Genomic DNA, 23951 nt, shown 5'->3' on the forward strand with positions numbered 1-23951 from the left:
AACTCTGTCAACTTCATTATAGAGAGGAAAAATATATATATATGATATCCACTTTTAATCCATTGGTGGGTATACAAGTGTCAAGCGGGGTATGTTTTAAGGCAAACACAACAAGTAAATCAAAAGCCAAAATAAACGCCTAAAATCAAACACACACATACACACACACACACACATTCATAGGCGTACGAGCTGGGGGGGGGGGGGGGTAGGGCTGGTGGGGCCGCCTCCCCCCCCCCCCCCCATTTTGGGCACCAAATGCTGGGAAAATTTGGGCACACAGCTGTATAAAAAAATATTGTGTTCTTGAATGTGTCCAATTTAACAGCAAATTTAATATTGTCCTGTAACATACTAAGAACCTAACTACACTTTTTGGGCACCAACCACCACCGCCCCCGCCCCCCAGTCAAAAATTTCCCCGTACGCCTATGCACACATGGGTGCACAAACCTGAACACGTACCTCGGTTACCCCTATCTGAACTTGCTTTTAAGATCCTTTGAAGGAAAACGATTAAATTAAAAAAAAATGTCACACATTTTCCATCTATATTCTCCTTTGGTAGAAGGGGGATCACGTGGCTAAGTGGGTAAGACGCTAGCTCACTAGCCTGGAGGTCGGGTGTTCGATCCCTGCATTGGCCGAGAAAGTTCATCCAGATTTTCCGGCGTGGTTCTCCCTTGTCAGTGATGCAGGACGGAGGGGCTGACAAGGAAAGCTGTCTAGTCGTTCGGATGGGACGAAAAACCGAGGTCCCGTGTACACATTGGCGTGCACGTAAAAGATCCCTTGACAGTTGGAATTCGATATAAGAGTAGGCCGTAGTGCAGCTGTCCGGGCAAAATTTCCCTCATAGCACACTGTATGGCGTATGCCCGTCTTCATTAGCCCAGGTTAGGAGCAGAACAGTAGGACGTTAAACTCCATTTCATTTCATTTCATTTCATTTCCTTTGGTAGAAGAAAATACCTTTGACGATTAATGGAAATAAAGTAGTAGTTTAATTCCAGGTAACCGCAATGTAAATACTATTTGTCTCCCTTGCATCGATAATATCAAGAAACTATAATTTTGAAATGGAATGAGGTTTAACTCGACATTATTATATATAGAGACAGAAACAGGGTTTAACGTCCACTCGACACAAACTAGGTCATTTTAGGACTAACATATGGTTCACTTTTATTTCAATAATTCACTTGCGCGTAGGGGTTTTTAGCAGTGGAAGGGAACCGGAGGACCCGGAGAAAACCCACGAGGTTGGACAGGCGACTCCTTATCACTACCAAACGTGGAATCGAAACAAATCCATTTGACTCAATGTCACGCGCTAACCATTCCGCCATCCAATCCCCCGACATTAGTTATAGCCGACTGGAAAGATAGATTGGGCCCCGAACTACCCCACCACCCCACCAGCCGCCAGGAAAGATAGACTGCACTTCGAACTAATTTAATATGTCAGTTAGGGAACTTTACTAAATTTCAATATTTTGTTGCCAAATTGATAACCAACGGAATTGGGTATGAGGGTAAAACGACACAAAGGATAGAAAATGACAGATTGAATGTCGGTTGATTTTGAATCATGAATGAAAATGTGCCAACATTTTCTGACTCTGTCGGCGCTGATGGCAGAGTGCGGATGGGTGTGTGTGCGGGTGGTAAGGGGGAGGGAAGTGGGTATCCGTGTCTTATTCGTTGAAATTCTTTCGACAGCCCCTTACCCCGATCTGATTAAAACACAGATCTTATTTCGTTTTGTTTTTATAGTTCAAAATTTCGTTTTACTTGTCTTCACAACATTAGGATCTGGAAGAGTTGTTATATAACAGGTGATCTACTTGGTGTGAGGAATTAGCCAATGAAACAGTTAGTTACCTCGAGTTCTTGACGTGCTCTACACGGAACTGTGGGTAAACCCTAGAAACGTCAACACTAGAAACATCAATGGCGATTGGTTAATCAATATCTGACGTTATAGCGTCAAAAGCCGCTCGTAGAACCTCTGACTCGACCCCCGAAAACAACGGGTCAGATCTTCATGTAGTGTAGGCCATCGAAAGTATAGAAAAACAAAATGAAATATAGATGTGTATTTTAATCTGATTGGCCCTTGTATACATCTATAATAAACAACGGTTACATTGATGTCTTTAGGCACATTACTCATAATACATTGACTGATGACAACTGTACAAAATCAATTTACCAATCACAGCTAAATAAATATAATAATATTAGTATTTATTGTTTTAATCTTAATTCTATTGATCATAGTCGTTTAGGTTAGGGGAGGGGCGGGGCATATGTCTTCTGATTGCCGGAAGCAGTGATGACGAGCATTAACTGCTCAATGTTTACTACAATGGCGTTTCTTAGGGAGAGAGAAAAATGGGGTTTAACGTCCACCCGACACAAACTAGGTCATTTCGGCGGGACTAAAATATGGTTCAATTTTATTTCAATAATTCGCTTGAGCGTAGGGGGTCTTTAGCAGTGGCAGGAAACCGGAGGGCCCGGAGGGCCCGGAGAAAACCCATGAGGTTAGACAGGCGACTGGTTAGTTAGGCCAAATACGAAATTATACATTTGGCCTATGTAAGCGACTGAAACTAAACGGCAATAGTTATATTGAGTTAAGCATGCTCGTTACCATTGCTTCCAGACTATGTCCCACACCAAGAAAAAATTGTATTAGTTTTGAATGTACTGAGTGAAGACCCGCGGCAACAAATCTGACTGACTGATATGGAACGACTCTATATTATAATATGAGCTGTTGATGTACACGCAATCTCATTAAGAAAAACATATCATAGGATTATGTCAACTTCGATACGTACAAAACAATTTATTATCATGCCAGTTTGTACCGGGATAACAAGGAATATGCCACCCAATCTTGTGTAACCACGGAGTTTATCATGCCACGTTTATTATTCATTAGTCTATGTATTTATTTAAAAATATTTGGTAAGTTTTTTTTTTCATTTCTTCAGAAAGGTGTACAAAGTTTCAGTTATCAATAATATTGTCAATATTTTACAATCTGATTAAAACTCAGATCCTATTTCGTTTCTTTTTTTATAGTTCAAAATTTCGTTTGACTTGTCTTTACTACACTAAGATCAGGAAGGGGAAATGCTAATTGTAGATCGGTTGGGGAGGTTCGGGTGTTTCCGGATACCAAAATGGCCGCTTTATATAAATGAGAATTTTGGGGAATATTAGGACTAACCCTAACCTTAATCCTTTTTAGAAGACTAAACTTGGATCCAATTTACCTTTTACCTCTCTTAAAAGGGTTAGGGTTAGGTTCGGGTTAGTACTCCCCAAAATACTCATTTATATAAGGCGGCCATTTTGGACTCCGGAAATACCCGAACCTCCTCACCCGGCCTACAATTGGCATCTCCCATCAGGAAGAGTTGTTATATAACCCGCGTTCTGGATGATGTGAGGGATGAGCCAATGAAACGGTCTGTTACGGCGAGTGTTGCATGAAACTGTGGGTAACCCACTAGAAACATCAACACTGATTGGTTAATCAAATATCTAACATCATAGGGCCAAAAGCCGCTCGTATGACCTCTGACGCGACCTCCCGTTACAACTTGTCAGATCTTCATGTAGTAGAGGCCATCGAAAGTATAAAAAACGAAACGAAATGTAGATCTGTGTTTTAATCAGATTGTATTTTACGAAATCATTTAAATATTGGATATGGTGGGTAGAATATGTACAAAATATCAACGATTTTGTCAATATTTTATGAATTTTGGATATGATGCATAGAATATGTATATCAATAACATATCTTCCCTTGTCTTTTTGCGATGGGTTATGCTATTGACAAAACAAACTCCTACTCTTGTCGGGGATTATTAGGACCCAGAAACAGAGTTAAAGGCTCAATACCACTCTTGTTGTAACTGAATAATATGTCCTAATCTTTATTCTGGTCAACAAATTGTACTTTTTTACAATATTCCAATTAATTGATGATACAAATTTCATTTTAACACATCTAATTTAAAAAATTGGAAAAATTCAACTAAATGATTTGAAAAGCCTAACGTAAAGCGTTTCAAATGTGACTTGGATTTAAAAATATTTTTGAACCCTCTGGACAAGTAAAATAGGATTTAATGGATAATTTACACAACAGGTAGGACACTAACACATCTAGTACTTAGAATAAGGCTATTTTTTATTTTCTGGAGCTGTCAAGCCAGCAAGAGTGTTATTGTCCCTTTAAACGTATGTCCTGCATCAACTGGGCTTATGAAGTCTGGTTTAATCCATGCAGTATGGCCCAATAGGGAAATATTTCCCTCATAGCACACTGTATGGCATATGCCCGTCTTCATTAGCCCAGTTCGGAGCAGAACAGTAGGACGTTAAACTCCATTTCATTTCATTTCATTTCTATTTTACATTCTTAAAGATACATTATCTAAGACCTACATCTGCCCATTGTAGGTCTTTATTTTGGTCCCAAATGTCATTTAAATTATTATTCACGACAAGCCCATAATCAACAGTAATCTGTTGGTTTTTGTTTTACATATTTTGCCTGTGGGTTGGGGGGTGGGGTGGGGTGTGTGGCCGAATGGTTAGCACGTGTGCGCTGTATCGTAAGGTCTGTCATTGAGTCAACGGGTGTGGTTTGGATTCCCCAGTTGTACGTGCAAGTTGTAGGCTCGCCTGTGCAACTTCGTGGGTTTCTCCGGGTTCTCCGGTTCCCCCAAAAAATCTGTTGGTTTTTGTTTTACATATTTTGCCTGTTGGGGGGGGGGGGGCGAATGGTTAGCACGTGTGTGCTGTATCATAAGGTCTGTCATTGAGTCAACGGGTGTGGTTTCGATTCCCCAGTTGTACATGGAAAGGAGTAGGGTCGCCTGTGCAACCTCGTGGGTCTCTCCAGATTCTCCGGTTCCCCCCACTGCTAAAGACCCCTACGCGGAAACGAATTATTGAAATAAAACGAACCGCATGTTAATCCCGAAATGACCTAGTTTGTGTTGAGTGGACGTTAAACCCCATTTCTCTCTATATATTTTGCCTTTACAAATTATATAATATGTAAATGATACCAATTCGATGTATTTGTTTCATTGTAATTCCGTAGGTCTGGTACAATGCCTGACAGCAGATGGATGTCCTAATACGTGGACATATTGGAGAAACAATTGTTATCAGACCTTCATGGATAGAAGAACCTTTTCCGATGCCGAGACGGTCTGCAGATCATATGGTGGACATCTGACCAGTGTACTCAGCCAAGACGAACATAATTTTCTTTTGAGAGTCACCAGCAAAGAGTAGGCCTATCTATATAGATATTCACTATAACGTCAAAATTAATTATTAAAAAAACAATATTCAAATTCCGTTATATATGTCCGAATGATGTGATGTCTGACAAGGAACAGTGTCTAGTCGTTCGAATTGGACGAAAAACTGAGGTAGTTGGTATTCGATGGAAAGTAGCCGGATACACCGCTGTCCGGGCAAAATTGTCCTCGTAGAAACTGGCGTGGTTTCGAATCCCCGGTTGTACGTGACAAGGAGTAGGGTAGCGTGTCCAACCTCGTGGGTTTCCTCCGGGTCCTCTGGTTTCCTCCCGCTGCTAAATACCCCTACGCACAAGCGAATTATTGAAATAATATTAAAACCATATGTTACTCCCGAAATGACCTAGTTTGTGCCGAGTGGACGTTAAACCCCATCTCTCTCTCTCTCTCTCTCTCTCTCTCTCTCTCTCTCTCTCTCTCTCCCTCTCTCTTGTATCACCCCACATGTCCTTTAAATCTGATTTTTACTCAATCTCCAGGGAATTATTAAGAATACTAATTACTATTTTCTTTTTCATTTATTTAGGGTGGTTGACAAGAACTTTTTTATAGGATTAATCAACCACAAGAAGTCTTTATCGTGGATTGATTCGCAGCCGTTTGATTGGATGGTACGGGACACAGCATCAATTTATTTGTTCACTTGCGGTTTGTTAGCTGAAAAATTTTGGACAACCGTGCCCTGTACTTATACACATCATTATATTTGTAAAACTGCCGTGGGTAATTATATATATAGTTCTTTTGTTTAAAACTTAACTAATCAATTCTCAATACATGCCATCTTTGAGAGAGAGAGAGAGAGAGAGAGAGAGAGAGATAGAGAGATGGGGTTTAACGTCCACTAGGCACTCACTAGGTCATTTCGGGATTAGCATGGTTGAATTTTATTCCAATAATTCGATTGCGCGTGTAAGTCTTTAGCAGTGGAAGGAAACCAGAGGACCCGGAGAAAACCCACGAGGTTGGACAGGCGACCCTACTCCTTGTCGCGTACAAGCGGGGAATCGAAGTCACCCGACTTGACTCATGACAGACCTTAAGATCCAACCCGCACGCGTTAACCGGTCTTGCCCCCCCCCCCCAACTTTTAGAACCATGTGTATGCTTTCAGTCAGTGCCGAATTTACTTAATGGTTTGGTAGACTGATGCCTAGGGTCTCAAGATCTAAGAGGCCTCTGGTCAAGGAGAAATATACTTGGTACAGTTATAGGCATAGGAGCCCGACAAATTCTCTTTTTGTTGGGGCGGGGGGGGGGGGGGGGCGGGGTGAAGTGTCCAAAAACATCATAGCCCAGCGCAAATTTCTTACTGTATAAAACCTGGTAACTGAAAGCGAAAGCGCAAGTAAAATGGTTGAATACCAGTCTCACGCCGACTAGACATTCGACACGCGTCTCGGTCAGTCACTCATCTGGAACCGAGATCGATTCTTTTCGCGATTTATTTCGTGCGCGGGAAGATTTTGGGCATCTTCGATAGTCACAGGAGGGGGTCAACTTCCCAAACTGGTTAATGATATGTGGAAGACTATTAGACCCCTTTCGCCAGAACCTATGTTTTTAAAAGAAATAGCAACGCCCATTTGCCCCGCAGAGATAGAGACGAGCTTCTAGCTAAGCAAGCTATCATATTATACCTGGATTTACGGTCGTTTAATCAAATGCGTGTGTAGTGACTACAACCTACCATGCTTTCTGTATTTACTTCTATTCCAGTGAGTAATATAGTTGTCGCGTTATGGTAAAACTTACTGATGTATCTAACATTTGCAGTTATAAATTGACAAAATAAGAGACACCCATCTCTAAAAGAGTTATGTAGTCCTAATAAATGTATTTTCCGATCATTTCCAAACGACTCAATATTGTGTGGTCAATCCTTCATACAAGCTCTTATCAACAATGTAGCGTTTACTGAATGAATTGAGAATTCTCCTATTTACGTTCAAAGGTTGTCATATTGTATTTGCCAATTTCAATAATTTGCATGCAACTAAATTAAAACGTATGCTTTATTTCTATATATTAATACAATGATGATATTTTCAGTTTTACCGACAACCATCCCGACAACTACTACTCCGACGACTACCACTCCGACAACAACTACTCCGACAACCACCACTCCGACAACTACCACTCCGACAACAACTACTCCGACTACAACTACTCCGACAACCACCACTCCGACAACTACTCCGACAACCACCACTCCGACGACAACTACTCCGACAACTACCACTCCAACAACCACCGCCCCGACAACTGCTCCGACGACAACTACCCCGAGAACAACTACACCAATTACGACCACCTCTCCAACATCCACAACACCCGAAGGTATCCAACCATTTTCTTATATCTCACCTATATTTTTATATTACTTTCTAATTAAACAAAATACGTTGTAAACGAGTACCGTTTGACAATGGCATATATAGGCGTAAAATACCCTCAGAGTAGTTTGTAACGATTTTAATTTATTCGGGCAAATGGGTATGGATGTGACTGAACGAAGTCAGTGCTAGATTCGATTTGGAAGGGGGGTTAGATGGCCGAATGGTTAGCACGTGCGCGCTGTATCATAAATCCTGTCATTGAGTTAACTCGTGGTTTCGAATCCCCGGTTGTACGTGACAAGGAGTCGGGTCGCCTGTCCAACCTCGTGGGTTTTCTCCGGGTCCTCCGGCTTCCCCCACTGCTAAAGACCCCTACGTGCAAGCGAATTATTGAAATAAAATTTTAAAAAAACAAACCATATGTTAGTTCCGAAATGACCTAGTTTGTGTCGAGTGGACGTTAAACCCCATTTCTCTCTTTCTCTCTTGGATTTGTAAAACTGTCCAATATATTCGTTTTATACAATTGTCGATTTATTTATTTAGTGCTTTATATTTTTTTGTCTCTCTGTAGCTACAACAACAATTGATCGACATCTGGATCTGATCGTTAAGCTGAAACCACGTGGGAAGACATCGATGACCGATACTCGGCCTATCGCCGTGGGGATTGGTCTATTGGGAGTGTTTATTTTGGCGGGATTGTTGATCAGTATGGTGATATTAGATTTACCTACCTTCTATAAACATTTCAAACTAATGGTCAGTAATATTAAAAGTAGAATAGACTATAAAAAGAATGTGGAATAAAAAGACGACTTTTCATTTTATACATACGTTGTGTTTTCTATAAATAGGGACTTTTGGCAAGCGTAAATTCATGGTCCGTATCTTATACGTGTCACGGCACACGGATACGACAGCACGTATCGAACAGCTTTCATACGGAAAATGAGCGTACAACATCGTCGTCTTTTGTTTTAGACGCTGAAATGTTGTGCCATAGCGTTTTTATGAATCTATGTGTATCCTAAAACATGAAGGTGTATATTTGATGTGATTTTAACCATGATAAAGAATGGAATTTAATCATTATTTTTGACGACGAGTGTTTCTCGGAATTTTCATACTTTTCCTGTCTGTATGTCTGTCTGTCTGTCTGAATGCCTGTTGATCTACGTACTGAATTTAGGGAGGTGGCACCTTGCAAAACTGTAAATGATGTAATTCTATGGTAAATGGGTATAAACTTTCTGAAATAATACATTAGTGAAACCAAAAATTGCTGTCGAGTCGAGGTCGAAGATCCTACATTAATTTCTTTTTAATAGCTCAGCAACTGTCGAGCGACTTCACTCCCTCCAGTAATTTGTAGGCTAGACACTTGACTGGTACTGATGGTGATCATGCTGTAATAGAACTAAGCTCAACTCAGCTACTCATACGTTATACGCAGCGCGATAATTTGCCAAAACTCTAAAACTACATTGACGCAACGTATCATGTGACGATACGGATACGTGATACGGATGGGAAAAATTCTGCTTGCCAAAAATCTCCAATATCTCTCACCACTCCAGACGTATTTCAGTGAATAAAACTGGATAATTCAATGTTAGATGTTATTACAATAATGTACCGTGAGGTGAGCACATACAGCAATTCTGAACAGGTGTATGCACGCGTTGTTATATTGCCCTTGTGATCAGATGCGATTGTGAGCGATTGGAAATGCCGATCCCTTATATAGCAACTGGAACGCCATAAGGCTTATGTTGAAGTCCTCTGACTGTTCATGTTCGACCTTATTAAAGATACATTATGGGATATTATATAAATAGCTGGTACTTCTCAATATAATAGTTAAAAACTAGTCAAATTGATCCACTCTGAACTGAGAATTTAGCGATTGAATTTTCGGCCTAGCCTCAATCATCATTACTAAAGTCGGTACGATAAAAACATAGTCTCGATTATCTATTTTATGATTAAATCATGAATGAAAGTTGAGCAGCAAATCGGATCCTAATCCAGTAAATATCACAGGCTAGCGATGACATCGCAAGTTGATTATGATCTGGATAAGTTAATTAATGTCTAATTAATAATTTAGATAACATTCCAGGCCTAAAGAAAGACCTGAAATAGGCAGACTTAACTCTTGCATAATGTATGTTTAAGCTGCAATATGAAATTATTGAAAAAACCACTTTACTCATCCATTGCTAGTCTGTTTCGCAGAGTTATTGTAATCGCAATATCTCTGTATAAGATGACCGACCTTTTTAAGTTCAAATGCCTTCTACACATGACGTTACATCACGCGGTGCTGATAACGTTAACTGGTCCGCGCAGAATTATGCCTTTTACTCATTTTATACAACCATTTACACTAAATAGGAACTATTTCTTACCTACACACACTTTAAAACCCTTTATTTATTTTTCTAATACTTCAAAAACATATTCTAGACTTATTTGAAATAAAATTGAATCGTATATTAGTCTCTCTCTCTCTCTCTCCCTCTCTCTCTCTCTCTCTCTCTCTCTTTTGCTTTTGTACATAATAGTTATGTACAGTCTAAATATGTGCTGTTATTTGATGTATTTTTTTATTTTATATGTTTTTGTATTCAATGTATTCTACTGCAATAAATAATTACAAACTCAATTTTGTCCTATTAATACATAATAAAACAATAGATTTTATTTAATGGTTATAGTTGAAATCTAACTTTTAATATTCGTCCATTCCCTCACACATTAAATCCCTGATTAAAGAGTATATTACAGATTTGATCAGTTTGTAATACACATTCGAAAGCCAACGAGTGTGTAATCAGATGTATGCCACCTTGAATGATGTGACGACCAGGAGTAGGACCAGGGTCCTCAACCCCGCCCACAACGAATCTATCAATAAATATTTCTGTTTCCTTGTCTCCTTTCCATACATCGTTTTCTTGGCACTGTGGTCTAGAATAGATGAGAAGTGTTAGATATCATGCGAAATCTTGGCTCATAATCATTGCGGAAGGATGTTTATCCTTCAGCCGCCTTCCGCCGCATTGAATGAAGATACCACAGCGTTAACTTTAATGTGCATATTAATCGTACACTCCGTCCAGTTTCATTAACAAAGATTTAAAGTCATAGACTACTTATGCTATGTCCCCACTATCACGATTCATGCTACGATTTAAATTGTGGTTTTAATCGTGGAGTAGTCGTGGTGATTCTATCAGTTCTTATTATATACTCTTCAAAAAAGTAGGGGATCTTCAGAAACAATACAAAACTGCGGAAATGCACTGCTGTTTTTATTAGAGGTGACCAGTGTATGTTAATAACAACCCAATTACCCACACATGAACATAAACAGTTCATATGGGCGGCTTATCTAACGGCCCCATTTCACTCTCAAAGAGATACACTGTCAAAAGTGAAAATTGCTCCACCAGTCTTCAGACATTCAGCAATTCGTCCTGGTATGCTCCTAATCAACCGTCTAATTACGATTTGGGACAATCTGACCCACTCCTCTTGCAGTGTTGTCGGTTGACGTTGACGTCGACGAACACGTCTCCCGATCAAATTAAACGTAACACACTAAAACAAAGATACGCTAAACAGTAAATCTTATGCAAGAACCGATAGGAAAGCAAACATGGATAGATAAACCAGCACGCGGCAGTTTTCATCAACCCTTCCTTGAAGTGTCAAATTTGACAATGAACCCCTTCCACGTGTATGGCGCTATTGCGTGTCGCATGTGCAGCTCAGTGGTTCTGTTGTAGGCGATACGTTCTTCATCTGTGAACATACTCTCAAAGCATGTCAAATGTCCATGACTATTTATCATATCGCAACCTGCATATGTATTTGCATTTCAATATCCCCTACTTTTTTTGAAGAGTATATATTGAGGTCAGTCGCAGCAATCGTGTTGATCGTATCCAAACGTATCCGAACGCATCTGCACGTACCAGATCGTGTACTCAATAGAGACAATCCTATCGTAACGCGTCGCACGACAGTGGGGACATAGTCTTATAGATACGTTTATATGCCAAGATATAGTATGGAGTAAACATTAAGTTGGTGGGGTTTGATTCCTACTCTATTACCCGGTTATCCCCCTTCTATTAGTAATTGAAACCGTACTGTTATATTGATTACAAAGAACAAATCTACCGTAAATTACAATCAGACGATGGAGGAAAATTTTGGCATGACAGCGACGCTACGCCCTACTCTTATATCGAATTCCAACTGACAATGTGTCTTCGCGACCTCGGGTTTTCGTTCCATTCGAACAACTCTACGTTGTCCCTCTCTCCTCCACCAATGACAAGTGGGAACCAAGCTGTAAAATCCCGAGAAATTTCTCGGCCAATACCTGGATCGAATACCGGGGTGGATCCAGTGTTGGGGGTGGGGGTCCAAACCCCACCCTGCTCAGCTACATAAAAATATTTGTAAAACAACACTTTATGAAAAAAGTGTAACGATCGCGTGCTTTATCACCAGATGGTGGGATGGGATTGGCATTCAAAGCGCGAAATAATGCTATAGACGTGTGTGATACCACAATTAATGCTTTACATCAATGCAATTGAATCACAGTGTGATTATATTAATTCATTATAAAAATTGACATCAAACGCTGTGTTGGATTTCTCTCTTTCAAAACCTCAAATGTCCTTAACAGGATCCTGGCAAACCCCCTCCTGTATAAACTCCTGGATCCCCCACTGGTTAGCGAGCCAACGTCTTACTTACTGGGCCACTGCGACTCCCTGCGCAAATAGAGATTGAAGTCATTACATTATTCTAAAGTTACATTCAAAATGGTAAATAGATCCATACAAGCAGCAATCGTTAAACAACGTCTCTGTTAATAAGGTAATTGTCTGATGCATTTCCTGACCGGATGCTCCATTTTATCCTGCTAGACACTGGCTATAATAAATGTGTTAATTTTATGGTGTTTGTAAACCATGAAATAAAAATGAAATGGGATTTAACGACCTACTGTTCAGTTCAAACTGGGGTAATGAAGACGAGCATACGCCATACAGTGTGCTATGAGGGAAATTTGCCCAGACAGGGGCATTATGCCTACTCTTATATCGAATTCCAACTGTCAAGGGATCTTTTACGTGCACGCTAAAGTAGACCTGCCAAAGTATAACTGCCAAGGGATCTTTTATGTGCACGCCAATATGTACACGGGATCTCGGTTTCTCATCCCATCCGAATGACTAGACAGCTGTCGTTGTCAGGCCCTCCGTCCTGCACCACTAACAAGGGGAAACCAGGTCGGAAAATCCCGATGATTTTTCTCGGCTAATGCAGGGATCGAACACGCGACCACCAGGATAGCGAGCCAGTGTCTTACCCACAATTAGCCACCGCGTGAAATAAAACAGTAGCCCATGACTTTAGTGGTATTATATGAAACGGGTTATAGTTTGTTGACTGTAGTGGGGTTTTATAACTTGGTATCCGATAGAAATGGTTCCACTAGTGATAACGGCCGTCTATGATTCCAGGAAAACAGAAGTGGATGGATCCCAGGAATTCATTTGAGCAGGGTTTTTTATTGATTACAAAAACGTTACTGGCTTATAACTAACTTTAATTTCATGTGACCTCAAAAAGTACTACCCATAGTTGAACAGTGTGCGAAATTAGTATTGCCCGAACGCCCGTGGCCAGTAGATTTTTGGTCTGGCCAGTAAAAATTAAAAAGTTATCAGTGCTGGGTACTTCTTTTGATGGATCCATTTGATGGCCGGGAGATGTCTATTTTTGTGTTAATAATCAACTGCTAAATATATAATTTAAGTATATTTTAGGCTTGTCAAATTAGATATCCGCTACTATAAAAGACAAGGATAGAAATCATAATTACGATACAATTAGATTTTTAAATTTTTATCCTTTTCAGGTCAACCTTTATCTTTATGTCTGATAAATTAATTGTATTCCCTTAAATGTACTTAGTCTATGCCATGTTCAGCGTCTACACTAAATTTAATTATACATTGCACACAAAATACAATGACGTGAGACATTTTTTGAATTATTCTCCTTTGACCTTCTTAATCAATAAACTAGTGTCTAATGAGATCAGTGGATAGACAGTCATTTACCAACGTCTAGAAAATCTTCTGTTAATTTCAACTTAATGGTATTTCTGGCGCCCTGGTCAAGTTTACTGGACTAAATTGTAGGAACATTGCAAGCAACTGTGTTTTACAAATCATATACGAATGTTTGAAGGCGTCGAGAGAAGAGTTTAGAAAAATTCAAGAAGGTATTTTATTCCAGGGATAAACGCATGCTTTACAATTGAAAAATGAAATGAAATGGGGTTTAACGTCCTACTGTTCTGCTCCTATACTGGGCTAATGAAGACGGGCATATGCCATACAGTGTGCTATGAGGGAAATTTTGCCCGGGCAGCGGCACTATCGCCTTCTCTTATATCGAATTCCAACTGCCAAGGGATCTTTTACGTGCATTCTAATGTATACACGGGACCTCGGTTTTTTGTCTCATCCGAAGGACTAGACAGCTGTCCTTGTCAGGCCCTCCGTTCTGCACCACTGACAAGGGGAAACCACGTCGGAAAATCCAGGATGAACTTTCTCGGCTTTACAATTGATATAAAACTACTTATACTTGTCGTCAAATTTAACAACAGGTTTTGTAACGATTAGTTAGATATATAACCCATGGTTATACGTAACCACAGGGCCCAGGGGTAAATTTATAGAACACTTCAGAAGGTATTTAATCTCTATATTTCAGGCCTATATAATACACGAAACTTTGTTTTACAGCACTATTTCATGACCTTTACAGTATATTTTAAAAAAAGCTTAGAAGATTTTAAATTGATTTGAAATAAAATGAAATGGGGTTTAACATCCTACTGTTCTGCTCCGACTGGGCTAATGAAGACGGGCATACGCCATACAATGTACTACGGAAATTTTTCCCGGGAAGCGGCACTATGGCCTACTCTTATATCGAATTGTAACTGCCAAAGGATTTTTTTACCTGCACGTCAATATATACACGTGACCTCGGTTTTTCGTACCATTCGAACGACTAGACAGCTGTCCTTGTCAAGTATAATGCACAAATCTTTGTTTTACAGCTCTATTTGATGATTTTTAAATTGATTTATTTCAAGCCTATGCACTGCACGAAATTATGCTTTACAATTCAAATGTAAGTATTGGAATACTTCTACGGTAGATTTAATGAAAGTTCAGCAGATTTTAATTTTTTTTAATTTCAACCCACACACTGCACGAACGCATTACATGCTTTACAATTCATATAGAACCATTTTAAAGTAGCTAAGTCCGTAACTCAATATCATCCAAAATCTTCGACATTGAAAACACGATTTTTTTTTGCAATTGAAATCAGCATTGATGTTGTGATCTTACCTGGAAAAGATGGGCTTCTGATATCCAATATTTAAGACAAAATAAACATTTTAACATTGGTACACGAATCGTGTACCATAATGCGTTTCAGCGCCATTTGTAACAAGGTACTCAAAGAATGAAGCTAGACATATTCCACAAGTCATGTCAAAATGGTGATATCATGTTCTTATTTGGAGAGCATGCGCAATAAATAATATCGGTGTTAACTGGAATAACCAGACGCTAGAAACTGACTTGCGGTTGAGACTTCTGGCGTATTTCGCCGAACACAACTGATGACAATTCACAGTAAAACGGACACGATTGAATGTAAAACAGTTTATATAAATTCATATTACATGTTGCGACCCATTTGTGCCAATTTCTAGGTCCAAAATATTAGCGATTTAGCTCCTTTAAGATTTTCTACAGACCGTATTTAATCTCTTTTTTCAAGCTTATGTACTCTAGGAAAGTATGTTGTACAATTCTTATAAAGATATTTTAAAATTTCTGATATATGTATGGTAAGTGCGAGAGGAAAGCGTCGCATGGCTGGGCTTGCGTTTAGGCCTAGACGGATTTAGGCCCGCACATTTCAGTTGTAGACACGTATTCCGCATGAAAGGAAATCAAACTCATGGGTTTTCTCTGCCCCCCCCCCCCCCCCAACTGCTAAAGCAAATTATTGAAATAAAATCTACCCATATGAGTCCCGAAATGTACTAGTATGTGTTATGTAGACGGTTTTCTCTGCCCCAACTGCTAAAGCGAATTGTTGAAATAAAATCTAACCATATGTTAGTCCCGAAATGCCCTAGTATGTGTCATGTAGACGTCATGGGTTTTCTCTGCCCCCCCCCCCCCCTCCCCCAACTGCTAAAGCGGATTATTGGAATAAACTGGAATAAAATCTACTCATATGTTAGTCCCGAAATGACCTACTTTATGTTATGTATACGTTACTCTCCCCCCCTCTCTCCCTCTCTCTCTCTCCTGCCGCTAAAATAAATATGAAATATTAAATGAAACGGGGTTTATCGTCCCACTTCCCTACTAGAATAAGACCAATTTACGTCCATTTTCTATGCCCCTTGGTTAAAACCTCGTAGCCAACACATTGTCACCGGGCGGCTGAACGACCAACGTGATCTTTATTTATGCGAATTTACTGAGTCACGCTTACATATTCATACATTAGATATTTGTCTATCCTTATTTATTTTAAATATCGATTATATTTTCACAGTAGTCGTGTTTATATCAATATAGTTTGATGAAAATATCAAGAAACATCAATAATGTAATACCTATATCGACCCTAAAATTTCATACCTTTGTTAAAAATATTAAATTATGTATGAGTCCAGCACATGTTACCTGTATAAATGTCAATATTTTCAGTATATACAACTACTAAGAATTTTAAGCTATTTTAAAACGATAAGGTAGTTCATCACAAGATATAGTTATATTATATATTTGATTAGGTTCTTTGTAGTTTTCAATGGGAGACATTTGGATTGAGCGGAAAAGGTGTTTAATACGTGTTTCTTTAATTTATAAATACAGAACAAGGATGTTGAGATTTTGAGTTTTTGAGCTAAGGAAATACCGTCTGTGTTTTCGTCAGATATATTTCCTGTTTTCAGATGATCAATGAATTAGTTTATAATTTAAATTACAAGAGTTGTAGGAGTTCTGATATTTTTAATGTCGATCTATGTGTGATCATAAGATAAGTTCAATGAGATCAATACACAAAGGGAGACAACTCTAATTCTCCTTGGATAATATTTATAAAAGACCTCTCTATCTTTGTGTTAGCGGTATTGGAATCGAGTTTCTTGTGGAAGCGACAGTCAGCGATATCTGCTAAGCGGTATGTACATAATCAACTATTTAAACGATTCGTGTATATTTGTCCTTACTTTTCTTTACATTTTACTTCTTACCACATTTTTTTTTTCCGTTTTTTTTTAAAAATATATCTTTTGTGTTGTTTCTCGTCGAAAGAATATGTGTTTTAAAAAGTATAAATCCAGCATAGCTACGTCTTCGGTGGCTAATATTAAAACCGATTTAACGACAGAAAAACAAAATCTCGTCCCAATAGACATAACTTTGTTTTGTAGTCCCGAATTTGGTGTCTCTGACATAGTATGGCTCCAGCTCGCAACATGGGCACATGTTTTAGTCATGCCACTTAAAGACGCATTATGTAATATTTAGATAAAGAGCGTCGACTGTTCTTGCTATAATAGTTACAAATTACATAATTCAAAATTAGTATATTGAAAATTTCATTCAAATTACTATATTCTCTTTGGAGTTTTGACATAGTTTGTTTATTATCGTAGCAACGTTATTTAATAATCGAGACTCAGTCTCGCTTCTCCCTTTATAAATTAAATCATTTTTGTATTTTAATCTGTTTACATCCGTGCCATCCGGTGTTTTAGAGGGATCGTGTAAATAAATGTCTAAGCAATAATTTATATAACATTTGAAGCCAAATTAAAGACTTGTAATAAGCCGAGCTCACAACACGCTTCACGTGTTACTACGTGCACACTACGGGGGACATTCTAGTATACCCGTGCGTGAGACGTCTCACTATCGCAGAATGACTGTAGAGACTGTTGGTCCTGCAAATACAAACTTTTCACCCGGTTTTATGTGGCTGGTCTGTAAGCTACCAAACTCTACGACCCGTGTGTCAATCTGTTTTATGAGAATTACGAGTCTAGAGTAATATCTCTGTCAAAGATGACTGCCTCAACACGTGCCGTCACAGCACGCGGCGTCAATCATTGACTGAATGGCGCGTGCATTGTTTACATAAGACATTACTGCTTCGGGCGGAATGCTGCCTTTTAGTCATTTTAATACCCATTTACACTAAATAGGAAATAATTTTTACCTACAAATACGTCAAACGCCTTTATTTATTTTTCCAATACATAAAAAAAAATGTTTTAGAATTTATTTTGTCTCAGGAAAAAAGTTAATATTTCTGGCTCATTAAGTCGCATCGATGTCATCCTTATCAGTGATTGTAGCGGCCTAGCGAAAAATTCACTGCTGATCAGTGTGCCCGTGTTTGTCAAGACACGAACGGCGGGTTGTGAGTTAGGCTATTAGCAGATTTAGCTCGGATATTTACATAAGGTGTCTTTAATACATTACCAAGTTAACACCAGAAGATTCGATTAATTTATTTTCCCGTCCATGCGGTTATGCCTGCCCGGAATATGTTATAGTCAAGTATATTAAATATTGAAGTTCCAGGTCAGATCGGAGTATTTTGTATGAATAAAATAAATATTGGGTCAGATAACAAAGTGTTTTGTATGAATAAAATATAAATATAGTGGACTTCCCGGTCCGATCAGAGTGTTTTGTATGAATAAAATAAATATTGGAGCTCCTGGTCAGAATGAAATAAATATTGGAATTCCTGGTAAGAGCAGTGTGTTTCGTAGGAATAAAATATCGTTAGAAAGAACTTTCAGCATGGTGCATACGAACTGAAAAAGGCCTAGACACATGTTTATATGAACTGAATAGGATTACAAACTTGATAAATGGGTTTCCTAAGCTGACGGAAGTTTTCATCAAGTTAATTTCTAATGTCTTGTTGTCATTATCAACAAAAATAGCAACTAAACCTAGCTTACAAATGAATATTTTTAACAATTTATAGACCCACGCTTTGAAAGTCCAATTTAATCAATTTTGATTCCATGGAGAGATCTGCCATGTTGAAATCTGTATTCCATTGACAGTGTTTGTCAGACCGCTCCTGAAATGAAACGGAATGAAATGAGTGTTTTTCTCCCTACATTTCTCAGTAATAAGGGTGAACATACATCATACAGTGTGCTTTGAGGACAATTTTGTTCGTATAACGGCGTTACTTTTCTTCACGGACTTGGTTAAATAAAACGGACATACGTCATACATTTTGCCCGGATAGCACTGCTATAGCCTACTCTTATTTCAAACTCCAACTGTCAAGAGTTCGTTTCCGTGCATGCCAATTCTTGAAAATGCCGGGGCAGCCATTCTTGAAAATACCATGGAACTGCCATGGCCAACACGAAACCTGGTTAGCCAGTCAGTGTCTTACTGTCTCCCCTCCCATGGAAAAAGAAAATTAAGATTTCATCAAAGAGTTTCAGGTACAGTCGTAGATCTACATATGATTAACTAATTTCTCCATGAATTATGTCTGTGTCTGCTATTGATATCCACCGGTTGCTCGGCAATGCTAGTTCCCGCCATACACGTATCTTTATCCATTATAGTCGCAGGGAGAGAGAGAGAGAGAGAGAGAGAGAGATGGGGGGGTGAGAAGATAACGTCTACATAACACAAACCAGGTCATTTCGGGACTAAAATATGGTTAGATATTATTTCAATGATTCGCTTTAGCAGTTATGTTGGGGGAGGGGAGGGGAGGGGAGGGTGGGGTGGGGTGTGAAGCAGCAGAGAAAACCAATGAGATTGAACATGCGACCCTGCTCCTTGTCACGTACAAGCATGGAATCGAACCCACGCCACTTGACCCAATGACAGACCTTATGATCCAACGTACAAGCGGAACTAAGTGAAGGGGACGCAATGGCGCTCTCTGCAACATGGGTTTTGTGCCCCCCCCCACCACCAAGTAGATAACATTGCATGGTTAAAGTGTGGTTTTCATGATGCCCAAGCAGTGGTAAACATATGGCTGAGATATATACATATGGATCAAAAATGAAATGAAATTAAATGAGGAGAGTGATAGAGAGAGAGAGACAGGGAGGGTAAACGTCCACTCGAAACAAACTAGGTCATATCGGGACTAATATCTGGTTCAGTTTTATTTTAATAATTCGCTTGCTTGCGCGTAGGGATCTTTAGCAGTGTCAGGAAACCAGAGGACCCGGGGCAAACCCACGATCGACAGTCGACCATACTCCTTATCACGTAGAAGCTGGGAATCAACCACGCCACTTGAATCAATGACCCGTTATCTATTGGAAATATTGTGAAAGATATATAGTTTTGGTAACATAATAGTTTGAATATTTTCTGGCAATCAATCGTTATTCTTTTAGGATCTCCGTTAATGTTGTTGCGGATATAAGTGTATCTTTAGGCTAAGAGGCAATTTCAGTAGAAAGGCAAGCGCTTTAATGTCCTCTCTCACGCTATTGTATGGGTTTCACCGTCCACTGTATGAATAAGTCAATGAGATGTTATCGATACCTGTATTCCATGTCATATATCATTATCACTGAAGCATTACAAAGTAGATTTCACAGTGAGAATCTGACCATCTCAAGTTGATTCCAATTTGTTACCATGGAAATAAAAAGCACAGCACCAGGACAAACTTCCCAGATCTGTAATCATACCTACTTACACTTTCCCAAACTGACCAGCAGTAAATATTCGATTGGCCGCGAGAGAGAGAGAGAGAGAGAGAGAGAGAGAGAGTTTAACGTTCACTCGGCACAAACTAGGTCATGTCGGGACTAACACATGGTTTAATTTTATTTCAATAATTCGCTTGCTCGTAGGGGTCTTTAGCAGTGGGAGTAAACCGGTGGACCCAGAGAAAATCCACAAGGTTGGACAGGCGACAATACTCCTTGTCACGTACAACCGGGGAATCGAAACCACGCCAGTTGACTGCTACTATCACTGATATAGGGATGTCATCGGGACGAGGGAATTAGCTCTAAATATTAACTTTTTTTTTTTCTTCTGCAAATTAAATTCTAAATCAATCCAAAACCAATCACCAGTAAATATTCGCTTGGTCGATACTATCACTGACAAGAGATGTCATTGGGACGATTTAATTTGCTCTCAATATTAACTCTGTTTTCGCCTGCAAATTAAATTCTAAAACAATTTGTTAAATTTAAAGGACCAATCTCGATTATATAAAACTGCTTAATTTTGTGTTAAAAGTCCCTAAAAGCCTCTACCTTATGGCCGAGCAACTAACTCAATATACGTGATACGTTTTCAAGCAACTTAAACCCGTCAGTCCTCATCTGGAAATGGAGACTGGTGTCCCAAGCTGTATTATTCGGTGTCTTGATAAAACCAGACTTTTATTTTATAAAAACAACCTGTAGGTGAAATTTATCTTTCGTTATCAAGTTCAGTACACGGGTAAAGCACTGTATAGACCTCTAAAGCAACGGGAATCGATTACCAGGTCACCCAATGAAAAAACTGAAACGAAATCTTAAAAGGGTAACGTGTCCGGATAAGCGGTTTTGGCGTTCACGTCCAAACAACTCAATATTTTGAAGTGACATTTAGAGACATGGTAATTACACCATTCCTCTATAATTTAACGCTTACGTTCCATACGTACACGGATATTTATTTCTGAGACTGTTAAAATCGGGATAGTAACTTTAAGAAAACAAATACAGGCGTTTGAAGTATATCTGGATAAAATATATTACCTATTTAGTGTAAGGCGTAAAATGGGTAAAAGGCTTCAATTCTGCCTGGACCAGTTTGTGTTACAGTGTCCGGTATAAACAGCGCACGTGTTATGATGTGACATTACACATAGGCCTATACTGCACGTGAACATAAAGGCTATCCATCGTGTACGGCTGTGAAACAGATTGACACTTTCCACTACACTTCTCATGACAGACTACCGCCATCACGAAACACAATTCAGGAGGCGACCACCGCCAAAATCGGTCATATTATTGCGTTTTTCTTGCTTCTTGTAACGCATCGTTTTGTTTTTTTCATTTTGACTGGCGCCTGTACAACGCAGTGGTCGGAGCAGAACAGCAGGACGTTAAACCCCATTTCATTTCATTTCACAACGCAGTGGACGCTTACGAATGAACCTCGGGTCCGGGTCAATTTACTTGATTTGTTTTTGTCGTTTTATTGCTGGCAATATCTGTGTAGTGTGTGTTTTGTTTGCAGGTCTGTCTTTTCGGTATTGTTTGTGTACAGTGCCCCCCCCCCTTGCACTTATGTCACGCCCTCTGCCCCGCCCCTTCACTTATGCCCCGCCCCGCTTCACTTATGTCCCGCCCTCTGTACTTATGCCCCGCCCCTCCACTTATGTTCCGCCCCCTGAGCTTATGCCCAGTATTATATAGATTGGAATTTCATATATCTAACCGTTTTTCCTTTAAAGATGCATTATGTAGGAGTTAAATCCTCCTATTGTAGGTCTTACTTCTGGACTCAAATGCTACATAAATCAGTATAATTTAGACATTTATTCAAATTATAATCCCACGACCGACTGTCCAGACTATCGGATGGCTTAGATGTAAGTTAAATGGATAAAAAAATTTCCCGCAATATCTTTGTTAAACCTTTATATTGCGATTGAAAGACTAAAGATCGAGACATCGTTTATTATGAAGCCAATGGTACTTGACAGTCCAGACTATTTAGGCTAGTTCTCGTGAAAACTTCAAACTTCAAATTTCACTCAGAATAAAGCCATCTGACTCAAAGTTTCAATCTATTCATTTTTTCATTTTTTTTTTTTTTTTGAAACCAATATATAGCTAAAATGACCAATTCATTCCGAAAACTTGCAGAATGCATCTTTAAGTAATGGAAAAATAAGAAATTGTACTTTCAATAATGAAAATAAGATTAAAATTGTATTTTTTTAATGGTGGTCTTTGACAGGTAAGACAGATGACTCACATTTAGATTTGAATTTTATATTTCCGAAATGAAATGGGTTTTAACGTCGTACTGTTCTGCTCCGACTGGGCTAATGAAGACGGGCATACGCCATACAGTGTGCTGTGAGGGAAATTTTGCCCGGGCAACGGCATTATGGGCTACTCTTACATCGAATTCCAACTGCCAAGGGATCCTTTACGTGCACGCCAATGTATAACCCGGGACCTCGGGTTTTTTCGTGCCATCCGAACGACTAGACAGCTGTCCTTACTAGGCCTTCCGTACTGCACCACTGACAAGAGGAAACCATGTCGGAAAATCCGGATGAACTTCCCATAAATTATATCAAAACGTTATAGAGGTTTTGACACCTACTAATTGTTTTGTAATATACTATTCAAAAAAAGCAGATGATATTTGATTTTGGGGGCATAATACTAAAATATGGAAATGACTACGAAAAAAGTCACTATAGAACCTAACAGAAGAAACATTTCCAGTTACATGTGACGCCCAAACGCACCAATAGCTACCGCATGGAATGCAGGTGATGCTTGGGATCATCATGGGGGTCCAACCCAAGATTTGCACGACTCTGACTTTGAATGTTACAGTCATTGTGGCATTGAATTCCAGGGTGGAAACATCAGTTTAATTGTTTTAGTGACCAGAAAACAAATTTTGATATGCGTCGGCTTACCCAAAATGAAAGGTTACGTGCCCTTGGCATGCTACAGATCGGCACAACACAGGCGGTTGTGGCGCGGACGATGAATGTTTCTCAGTCTGTCATAAGCAGGCTATGGTCCAGATACCGTGATACACAATCTGTACAGGACAGACCACGCTCAGGTCGACCAAGGGCGACAACTCAAGCCCAGGATCGATTTATCCGTACCTTGGCCTTGAGAAATCGTGTCATCACAGCAAATCAGATCAGCGCTCGTCTTCAAACAGACACTGGTGTGAGAGTGAGTGGCCAGACGATTCGGAATCGACTGCATAGGGGTCACCTTCGCGCCCGACGTCCTCGCGTGATCCCTTGTTTGAGAGATCATCACATTCAGGCAAGACGTCGTTGGTGTAGGGATCGTCAACACTGGGAT

This window comes from Patella vulgata, chromosome 4, assembly GCF_932274485.2.
Source record: "Patella vulgata chromosome 4, xgPatVulg1.2, whole genome shotgun sequence".
NCBI lineage: Eukaryota > Metazoa > Mollusca > Gastropoda > Patellidae > Patella > Patella vulgata.